We start from the raw sequence: 11,303 nt of genomic DNA on the forward strand, positions 1-11,303 counted from the left end.
GAAACGGTCCGAAACCCCCCAAAACATGAGTTTTGGGTCCAACGGAGTGGATCACATGCGTTCGTTGCGAAAAAAGGCAACGCAACTTCATTTAGCGAACTTGGGCGTTAATGGCGCTAGTTCGTCAAGTATTGCATCGACTTTCGTGCAGTAACGAAACGGTCCGAGACACCCCAAAACATTAGTTTTGGGTCCAATGGAGTGGATCGGGTGCGTTGGTTGCGAAAAATTAAGACGCGACTTCATTTAGCGAACTTGTGCATTCATGGCTCCAGTTCGGCCAGTTTTGCATCGACTTTCGTGCAGCAACGAGACGGTCCGAAACGCCCCAAAACATGAGTTTTGGGTCCAATGGAGTGGATCGGGTACGTTCGTTCTGAAAAATTCGGGCATGACTTCATTTAGCGAAATTGTGCGTTCATGGGACCAGTTCGGCCAGTTTTCCATCGACTTTCGTGCAGTAACGAAACAGTCCGAAATACCCCAAAACATGAGTTTAGGGTCCAATGGAGTGGATCGGGCGCGTTCATTGTGAAAAATTAAGACAACAGTTTGTTTAGCGAACTTGTGCGTTAATGGCGCTAGTTCGGCTAGTTTTGCATCAACTTTCATGCAGTAACGAAACGGTCCGAGACGCCCCAAAATATGAGTTTTGGGTCCAATGGAGTGGAACAGGTTCGTTCGTTGCGAAAAAAGCCAACATAACTTCATTTAGCGAACTTGTGCGTTAATAGCACTAGTTTGGCCAGTTTTGCATCGGCTTTCGTGCTGTAATGAAACGGTTCGAAACGACCCAAAACATGAGTTTTGGGTCCAATAGAATTGATCACATGCATTCATTGCGAGAAAAGCCAACGCAACTTCATTTAGCGAACTTGTGCGTTAATGGCGCTAGTTCGTCAAGTATTGCATTGACTTTCGTGCAGTAACGAAACGGTCCGAGACGCCCCAAAACATTAGTTTTGATTCCAATGGAGTGGATCGGGCGCGTTGGTCGCGAAAAATTAAAACGCGACTTCATTTAGCGAACTTGTGCGTTAATGGCGCTAGTTCGGCAAATTTTGCATCGACTTTTATGCTGTAATGAAATGGTCCGAGACGCACCAAAACATGAGTTTTAGGTCCAATGTAGTGGATCGGGTGCGTTTGTTGCGAAAAATTTAGACAGGACTTTATTTTACGAACTTGTGCGTTAATGGCACCAGTTTGTCCAGTTTTGAATCGACTTTCGTGCAGTAATGAAATGATCCGAGACGCCCCAAAACATGAGTTTTGGGTCCACTGGAGTGGATCGCGTGCGTTCGTTGCGAAAAATTCAGACAAAAGTTTGTTTAGCGAACTTGTGCGTTAATGGCACCACTTAGACCAGTTTTGCATCGACTTTTGTCCAGTAACCAAACGGTTCAAGATGCCCCAAAACAAGAGTTTTGGGTCCAATGGAGTGGATCGGGTTCGTTGGTTGCGAAAAATTAAGACGCGACTTTATTTTGCGAACTTGTGCGTTAATCGCTCATGTTGGGCCAGTTTTGCATCGACTTTCATGCAGTAACGAAACGGTCCGAGACGTTCCAAAACATGAGTTTTGGGTCCAATGGAGTGGATCGGGTGCGTTGGTTGCAAAAAATTAAGATGCGACTTCATTTAGCGAACTTGTGCGTTAATGGCACCAGTTCGGCCAGTTTTGCAAAGAGTTTCGTGCTGTAACGAAACGGTCCGAAACGCCCCAAAACATGAATTTTGGGTCCAATGGAGTGGATCACATGCGTTCGTTGCGAAAAAAACCAACGGAACTTCATTTACCGAACTTGGGCGTTAATCGCGCTAGTTCGTCAAGTTTTGCATCGACTTTCGCGCAGTAACGAAACGGTCCCAGACGCCCCAAAAAATGAGTTTTGAGTCCAATGGAGTGGATCGGGTGCGTTCGTTGCGAAAAATTAAGACGCGACTTCATTTAGGGAACTTGTGCGTTAATAGCCCCAGTTCGGCCAGTTTTCCATTGACTTTCGTGCAGCAACGAAACGGTCCGAAATGCCGCAAAACATGAGTTTTGGGGTCAATGGAGTGGATCGGGTGCGTTCGTTGCGAAAAAAGCCAACGCAACTTCATTTAGCGAACTTGTGCGTTAATGGCACCAGTTCGGCTAGTTTTGCATCGACTTTCGTGCTGTAACGAAATGGTCCGGAACTCCTACTTATTAAACATTCTACTTTCTTGAGTTTTGGGTCCAATGGAGTGGATGACATGCGTTCGGTGCGAATAAAGCCAACGCAACTTCATTTAGCGAACTCGTGCGTTAAAGGCACCAGTTCGGCCAGTTTTTCATCGACTCTTGTGCTGTAACGGAACAGTCTGAAATGCCGCAAAACATGAGTTTTGGGTCCAATGTAGTGGATCACATGCGTTCGTTGCAAAAAAAGCCAACGCAACTTCATTTAGCGAACTAGGGCGTTAATCGCGCTAGTTCGTCAAGTTTTGCACCGACTTTCGTGCAGTAACGAAACGGTCCGAGACGCCCCAAAACATGAGTTTTGGGTCCAATGGAGTGGATCGGGTGCGTTGGTTGCGAAAAATTAAGACGCGACTTCATTTAGCGAACTTGTGCGTTAATCGCTTCCAGTTCGGCAAGTTTTGCATCGACTTTCATGCAGTAACGAAACGGTCCGAAATGCCCCAAAACACGAGTTTTGGGTCAGTTAGAGTGGATCGGTACGTTCGTTCTGAAAAATTCACACGTGACTTCATTTAGCGAACTTGTGCGTTAATGGCACCAGTTCGGCCAGTTTTGCATCGACTTTCGTGCAGTAAGGAAACGGTCCGAAATGCCCCAAAACATGAGTTTTGGGTCCAATGGAGTGGATCGGGTGCGTTCGTTGTGAAAAATTAAGACAACAATTTGTTTAGCGTACTTGTGCGTTAATGGCGCTAGTTCAGCCAGTTTTGCATTGACTTTCGTGCAGTAACGAAACGGTGCGAGACGCCCCAAAACGTGAGTTTTGGGTCCAATGGAGTGGATCTGGTGCGGTCGTTGCGAAAAAAGCCAACGCAACTTCATTTAGCGAACTTGTGCGTTAATGGCACCAGTTCGGCCAGTTTTGCAAAGACTTTCGTGCTGTAACGAAACGGTCCGAAACGCCCCAAAACATGAGTTTTGGGTCCAATGGAGTGGATCACATGCGTTCGTTGCGCAAAAAGCCAACGCAACTTCATTTAGGGTACGTGGGCGTTATGGGCGCTAGTTCGTCAAGTATTGCATCGACTTTCGTGCAGTAACGAAACGGTCCGAGATGCCCCAAAACATTAGTTTTGGGTCCAATGGAATGGATCTGGTGCGTTGGTTGCGAAAAATTAAGACGCGACTTAATTTAGCGAACTTGGGCGTTAATGGCTCCAGTTCGGCCAGTTTTCAATCGACTTCGTGCCGTAACGAAACGGTCTGAACGCCCCAAACCATGAGTTTTGGGTCCAATGGAATGGATCGGGTCCATTCGTTGCGAAAAATTTCAGACGCGACTTCATTTAGCAAACTTGTGCGTTAATGGCACCAGTTCGGCCAGTTTTGCATCGACTTTCGTGCAGTAAGGAAACGGTCCGAAATGCCCCAAAACATGAGCTTTGGGTCCAATGGAGTGGAATGGGCGCGTTCGTTGCGAAAAAAGCCAACGAACATCATTTAGCGAACTCGTGCGTTCATGCCACCAATTCGGCCCGTTTTGCAAAGATTTTCGTGCTGTAACGAAATGGTTCGAAACCCCCCAAAACATGAGTTTTGGGTCCAGTGGAGTGGATCACATGCGTTCGTTGCGCAAAAAGCCAACACAACTTCATTTAGCGAACTTGCGCGTTAATGGCGCTAGTTCGTCAAGTATTGCATCGACTTTCGTGCAGTAACGAAACGGTCCGAGACGCCCCAAAACATTAGTTTTGGGTCCAATGGAATGGATCGGGTGCGTTGGTTGGGAAAAATTAAGACGCAACTTCATTTAGCGAACTTGTGCGTTAATGGCTCCAGTTCGGCCAGTTTTGCATCGATTTTCGTGCAGTAACGAAACGGTCCGAAACGCCCCAAAACATGAGTTTTGGGTCCAAATGGAGTGGATGGGGCGCGTTCGTTAAGAAAAAAGCAAAAGCAACATCATTTAGCGAACTCGTGTGCTAATGCCACCAGTTCGGCAGTTTTGCAAAGACTTTCGTGCTGTAACGAAACGGTCCGAAACCCCCAAAACATGAGTTTTGGGTCCAATGGAGTGGATCACATGCGTTCGTTGCGAAAAAAGCCAACGCAACTTCATTTAGCGAACTTGGGCGTTAATGGCGCTAGTTCGTCAAGTAGTGCATCGACTTTCGTGCAGTAACGAAACGGTCCGAGACGCCCCAAAACATTCTTTTTGGGTCCAACGGAGTCGATCGGGTACGTTCGTTGTGAAAATTCAGACATGACTTCATTTAGCGAACATGTGCGTTAATGGCACAAGTTCGGCCAGTTTTGCATCGACTTTCGTGCAGTAACGAAACGGTCCGAAATGCCCCAAAACATGAGTTTTGGGTCCAATGGAGTGGATCGGGTGCGTTCGTTGCGAAAAATTCAGACAGGACTTTATTTAAAGAACTTGTGCGTTATGGCACCAGTTCGGCCAGTTTTGCATTGACTTTCGTGCTATAACAAGACGGTGCGAAACGCCCTAAAACATGAGTTTTGGTTCCAACGGAGTGGATCGGGTGCGTTCGTTGCGAAAAATTCGAACGCGACTTTGTTTAGTGAACTTGTGCGTTAATGGCACCAGTTTGGCCAGTTTTGGATCAACTTTCGTGCAGTAACGAAACGATCCGGGACACCCCAAAACATGAGTTTTGGGTCCAACGGAGTGGATCACATGCGTTCGTTGCGAAAAAAGCCAACGCAACTTCATTTAGCGAACTTGGGCGTTAATGGCGCTAGTTCGTCAAGTATTGCATCGACTTTCGTGCAGTAACGAAACGATCCGAGACGCCCCAAAACATTAGTTTTGCGTCCAATGGAGTGGATCGAGTGCATTGGGTGCAAAAAAATTAAGACGCGACTTCATTTAGCAAACTTGTGCGTTAATGGCTCCAGTTCGGCCAGTTTTGCATCGACTTTCGTGCAGCAATGAAACGGTCCGAAACGCCCCAAAACATGAGTTTTGGGTCCAGTGGAGTGGATCGGGTACGTTCGTTGAGAAAAATTCAGACGTGACTTCATTTAGCGAACTTATGCGTTAATGGCACCAGTTCGGCCAGTTTTGCATCGACTTTCGTGCCGTAAGGAAACGGTCCGAAATGCCCCAAAACATGAGTTTTGGATCCAACGGACTGGCTCGGGTGCGTTCGTTGCGAAAAATTGAGACAACAGTTTGTTTAGCGAACTTTTGCGTTAATGGCGCTAGTTCGGCCAGTTTTGCATCGACTTTCGTGCAGTATTGAAACGGTCCGAGATGCCCCAAAACATGAGTTTTCGGTCTAATGGAGTGGAACGGGTGCGTTCATTGCGAAAAAAGCCAACGCAACTTCATTTAGCGAACTTGTGCGTTAATGGCACCAGTTCGGCGAGTTTTGCATCGACTTTCGTGCTGTAACGAAACGATCCGAAACGCACAAAAAATGAGTTTTGGGTACAATGGAGTGGATCACATGTATTCATTGAGAAAAAAGCCAACGCAACTTCATTTAGCAAACTTGGGCGTTAATGGCGCTAGTTCGTCAAGTATTGCATCGACTTTCGTGCAGTAACGAAACGGTCCGAGACGCTCCAAAACATAAGTTTTGGGTCCAATGGAGTGGATCGTGGGCGTTGGTTGCGAAAAATTAAGACGCGACTTCATTTAGCGAACTTATGCATAATGGCGCTAGTTCGGCAAGTTTTGCATCGACTTTCGTGCAGTAATGAAATGGTCCGAGACGCCCCAAAACTTGAGTTTTAGGTCTAATGGAGTGGATCGGGTGCGTTCATTGCGAAAAACTCACACAGGACTTAATTTAACGAACTTGTGCGTTAATGGCACTAGTTCAGCAAGTTTTGCATCGACTTTTGTGCTATAACGACATGGTGCGAAACGCCCCAAAACATGAGTTTTGGGTCCAACGGAGTGGATCGGGTGCGTTCGTTGCGTAAAATTCGAATGCGACTTTGTTTAGCGAACTTGTGCGTTAATGCCACCAGTTTGGCCAGTTTTGCATCGACTTTTATGCAGTAATGAAACGGTTTGAGACGCCCCAAAACATGAGTTTTGGGTCCAATGGAGTGGATCGGGTGCGTTCGTTGCAAAAAATTCAGACAAAAGTTTGTTTAGCGAACTTGTGCGTTAATGGCACCACTTAGGCCTGTTTTGCATCGACTTTCATGCAGTAACGAAATGGTCCTAGAGGCCCCAAAGCATGAGTTTTGGGTTCAATCGAGTGGATCGGGTGCGTTCGTTGCGAAAAATTCAGACAAAAGTTTGCTTAGCGAACTTGTGCGTTAATGGCACCACTTAAGCCAGTTTTGCATCGACTTTCATGCAGAAACCAAACGGTCCGAGATGTCCCAAAACATGAGTTTTGGGTCCAATGGAGTGGATCGGGTGCGTTGGTTGCGAAAAATTAAGACGCGACTTCATTTGGCCGACTTGTGCATTAATCGCTCCAGTTCGGCCACTTTTGCATCGACTTTCATGCCGTAACGAAACGGTCGGAGACGCTCCAAAACATGAGTTTTGAGTCCAATGGAATGGATCGGGTGCATTCGTTGCGAAAAAAGCCAACGCAACTTCATTTAGCGAACTTGGGCGTTAATGGCGCTAGTTCGTCAAGTATTGCATCGACTTTCGTGCAGTAACAAAATGATCCGAGACGCCCCAAAACATTAGTTTTGCGTCCAATGGAGTGCATCGGGTGCGTTGGTTGCGAAAAATTAAGACGCGACTTCATTTAGCGAACTTGTGCGTTAATCGCTCCAGTTCGGCCAATTTTGCATCGACTTTCGTGCAGTAACCAATCGGTCGGAAATGCCCCAAAACATGAGTTTTGAGTCCAATGGAATGGATCGGGTGCATTCGTTGCGAAAAATTAAGACGTGACATCATTTAGCGAACTTGTGCGTTAATAGCACCAGTTGGACCAGTTTTGCATCGACTTTCGTGCAGTAACGAAACGGTCCGAAATACCCCAAAACATGAATTTTGAGTCCAACGGAGTGGATCGGGTGCATTTGTTGCGGAAAATTAAGACAAAAGTTCGTTTAGCGAACTTGGGCATTAATGACGCTAATTCGGCCAGTTTTGCATCAACTTTCGTGCAGTAACGAAACGGTGCGAGACGCCCCAAAACATGAGTTTTGGGGCCAATGGAGTTGATCGGGCGAGTTCGATGCGAAAAAAGCCAACGCAACTTCATTTAGCGAACTTGGGCGTTAATCGCACTAGTTCGTCAAGTTTTGCATCGACTTTCGTGCAGTAACGGAACGGTCCGAGACGCCCCAAAACATGAGCTTTCGGTCCAATGGAGTGGATCACGTGCGTTGGTTGCGAAAAATTAAGACGCGACTTCATTTAGTGAACTTGTGCGTTAATCGCTCCAGTTCGGCGAGTTTTGCATTGACTTTCATGCAGTAACGAAACGGTCCGAAACGCCCCAAAATAGGAGTTTTGGGTCCAATTGAGTGGATCGGGTATGTTCGTTCCAAAAAATTCACACGTGACCTCATTTAGCGAATTTGTGCGTTAATGGCACAAGTTCGGCCAGTTTTGCATCGACTTTCGTGCAGTAAGGAAACGGTCCGAAATGCCCCAAAATATGAATTTTGGGTCCAATGGAGTGGATTGGCTGCGTTCGTTGCGAAAAATTAAGACAACAGTTTGTTTAGCGAACTTGGGCGTTAATGGCGCTAGTTCGGCCAGGTTTGCATCGTCTTTCGTTAACGAAACGGTCCGAGACGCCCCAAAACATGAGTTTTGGGACCAATGGAGTGGATCGGGCACGTTCGTTGCGAAAAAAGCCAACGCACCTTCATTTAGCGAACTTTACGTTAATGGCACCAGTTCGTCTAGTTTTGCAAAGACTTTCGTGCTGTAACGAATCGGTCCGAAACCCCCCAAAACATGAGTTTTGGGTCCAACGGAGTGGATCACATGCGTTCATTGCGAAAAAAGGCAACGCAACTTCATTTAGCGAACTTGGGCATTAATGGCGCTAGTTCGTCAAGTAGTGCATCGACTTTCGTGCAGTAACGAAACGGTCCGAGACGCCCCAAAACATTATTTTTGGGTCCAACGGAGTGGATCGGGTACGTTCGTTGTGAAAAATTCAGACATGACTTCATTTAGCGAACATGTGCGTTAATGGCACCAGTTCGGCCAGTTTTGCATCGACTTTCGTGCAGTAACGAAACGGTCCGAAACGCCCCAAAACATGAGTTTTGGGTCCAATGGAGTGGATCGGGTGCGTTCGTTGCGAAAAATTAAGACAGGACTTTATTTAAAGAACTTGTGCGTTATGGCATCAGTTCGGCCAGTTTTGCATCGACTTTCGTGCTATAACGACACGGTGCGAAACGCCCCAAAACATGAGTTTTGGGTCCAATGGAGTGGATCGGGTGCGTTCGTTGCGAAAAATTCGAACGCGACTTTGTTTAGCGAACTTGTGCGTTAATGGCACCAGTTTGGCCAGTTTTGGATCAACTTTTGTGCATTAACGAAATGATCCGGGACACCCCAAAACATGAGTTTTGGGTCCAACAGAGTGGATCACATGTGTTCGTTGCGAAAAAAGCCAACGCAACTTCATTTAGCGAACTTGGGCGTTAATGGCGCTAGTTCGTCAAGTATTGCATCGACTTTCATGCAGTAACGAAACGGTCCGAGACACCCCAAAACATTAGTTTTGGGTCCAATGGAGTGGATCGGGTGCGTTGGTTGCGAAAAATTAAGACGCGACTTCATTTAGCGAACTTGTGCATTCATGGCTCCAGTTCGGCCAGTTTTGCATCGACTTTCGTGCAGCAACGAGACGGTCCTAAACGCCCCAAAACATGAGTTTTGGGTCCAATGGAGTGGATCGGGTACGTTCGTTCTGAAAAATTCGGGCATGACTTCATTTAGCGAAATTGTGCGTTCATGGGACCAGTTCGGCCAGTTTTCCATCGACTTTCGTGCAGTAACGAAACAGTCCGAAATACCCCAAAACATGAGTTTAGGGTCCAATGGAGTGGATCGGGCGCGTTCGTTGCGAAAAATTAAGACAACAGTTTGTTTAGCGAACTTGTGCGTTAATGGCGCTAGTTCGGCTAGTTTTGCATCAACTTTCATGCAGTAACGAAACGGTCCGAGACGCCCCAAATATGAGTTTTGGGTCCAATGGAGTGGAACAGGTTCGTTCGTTGCGAAAAAAGCCAACATAACTTCATTTAGCGAACTTGTGCGTTAATAGCACCAGTTTGGCCAGTTTTGCATCGGCTTTCGTGCTGTAATGAAACGGTTCGAAACGCCCCAAAACATGAGTTTTGGGTCCAATAGAATTGATCACATGCGTTCATTGCGAAAAAAGCCAACGCAACTTCATTTAGCGAACTTGTGCGTTAATGGCGCTAGTTCGTCAAGTATTGCATTGACTTTCGTGCAGTAACGAAACGGTCCGAGACGCCCCAAAACATTAATTTTGATTCCAATGGAGTGGATCGGGCGCGTTGGTTGCGAATAATTAAAACGCGACTTCATTTAGCGAACTTGTGCGTTAATGGCGCTAGTTCGGCAAATTTTGCATCGACTTTTATGCTGTAATGAAATGGTCCGAGACGCACCAAAACATGAGTTTTAGGTCCAATGTAGTGGATCAGGTGCGTTTGTTGCGAAAAATTTAGACAGGACTTTATTTTACGAACTTGTGCGTTAATGGCACCAGTTTGGCCAGTTTTGAATCGACTTTCGTGCAGTAATGAAATGATCCGAGACGCCCCAAAACATGATTTTGGGTCCACTGGAGTGGATCGCGTGCGTTCGTTGCGAAAAATTCAGACAAAAGTTTGTTTAGCGAACTTGTGCGTTAATGGCACCACTTAGACCAGTTTTGCATCGACTTTTATGCAGTAACCAAACGGTTCGAGATGCCCCAAAACAAGAGTTTTGGGTCCAATGGAGTGGATCGGGTGCGTTGGTTGCGAAAAATTAAGACGCGACTTTATTTAGCGAACTTGTGCGTTAATCGCTCATGTTGGGCCAGTTTTGCATCGACTTTCATGCAGTAACGAAACGGTCCGAGACGTTCCAAAACATGAGTTTTGGGTCCAATGGAGTGGATCGGGTGCGTTGGTTGCAAAAAATTAAGACGCGACTTCATTTAGCGAACTTGTGCGTTAATGGCACCAGTTCGGCCAGTTTTGCAAAGAGTTTCGTGCTGTAACGAAATGGTCCGAAACGCCCCAAAACATGAGTTTGGGTCCAATGGAGTGGATCACTGCGTTCGTGCGAAAAAGCCAACGGAACTTCATTACCGAACTTGGGCGTTAATCGCGCTAGTTCGTCAAGTTTGCATCGACTTTCGCGCAGTAACGAAACGGTCCCAGACGCCCCAAAAATGAGTTTTGAGTCCAATGGAGTGGATCGGTGCGTTGGTTGCGAAAAATTAAGACGCGACTTCATTTAGGGAATTGTGCGTTAATAGCCCCAGTTCGGCCAGTTTTCCATCGACTTTCATGCAGCAACGAAACAGTCCGAAACGCCCCAAAACATGAGTTTTGGGGCCAATGGAGTGGATCGGGTGCGTTCGTTGCGAAAAAAGCCAACGCAACTTCATTTAGCGAACTTGTGCGTTAATGGCACCAGTTCGGCTAGTTTTGCATCGACTTTCGTGCTGTATCGAAATGGTCCGGAACTCCTACTTATTAAACATTCTACTTTCTTGAGTTTTGGGTCCAATGGAGTGGATGACATGCGTACGGTGCGAATAAAAGCCAACGCAACTTCATTTAGCGAACTCGTGCGTTAAAGGCACCAGTCGGCCAGTTTTTCATCGACTCTTGTGCTGTAACGGAACAGTCTGAAATGCCGCAAAACATGAGTTTTGGGTCCAATGTAGTGGATCACATGCGTTCGTTGCAAAAAAAAGCCAACGCAACTTCATTTAGCGAACTAGGGCGTTAATCGCGCTAGTTCGTCAAGTTTTGCACCGACTTTCGTGCCAGTAACGAAACGGTCCAAGACGCCCCAAACATGAGTTTTGGGTCCAATGGAGTGGATCGGGTGCGTTCGTTGCGAAAAATTAAGACGCAACTTGTTTAGCGAACTGTGCGTTAATCGCTAGTTCGGCCAGTTTTTGCA

The sequence above is a fragment of the Panicum hallii genome, chromosome 4 (assembly GCF_002211085.1).
Source record: "Panicum hallii strain FIL2 chromosome 4, PHallii_v3.1, whole genome shotgun sequence".
In the NCBI taxonomy this organism is placed as follows: Eukaryota; Viridiplantae; Streptophyta; class Magnoliopsida; order Poales; family Poaceae; genus Panicum; species Panicum hallii.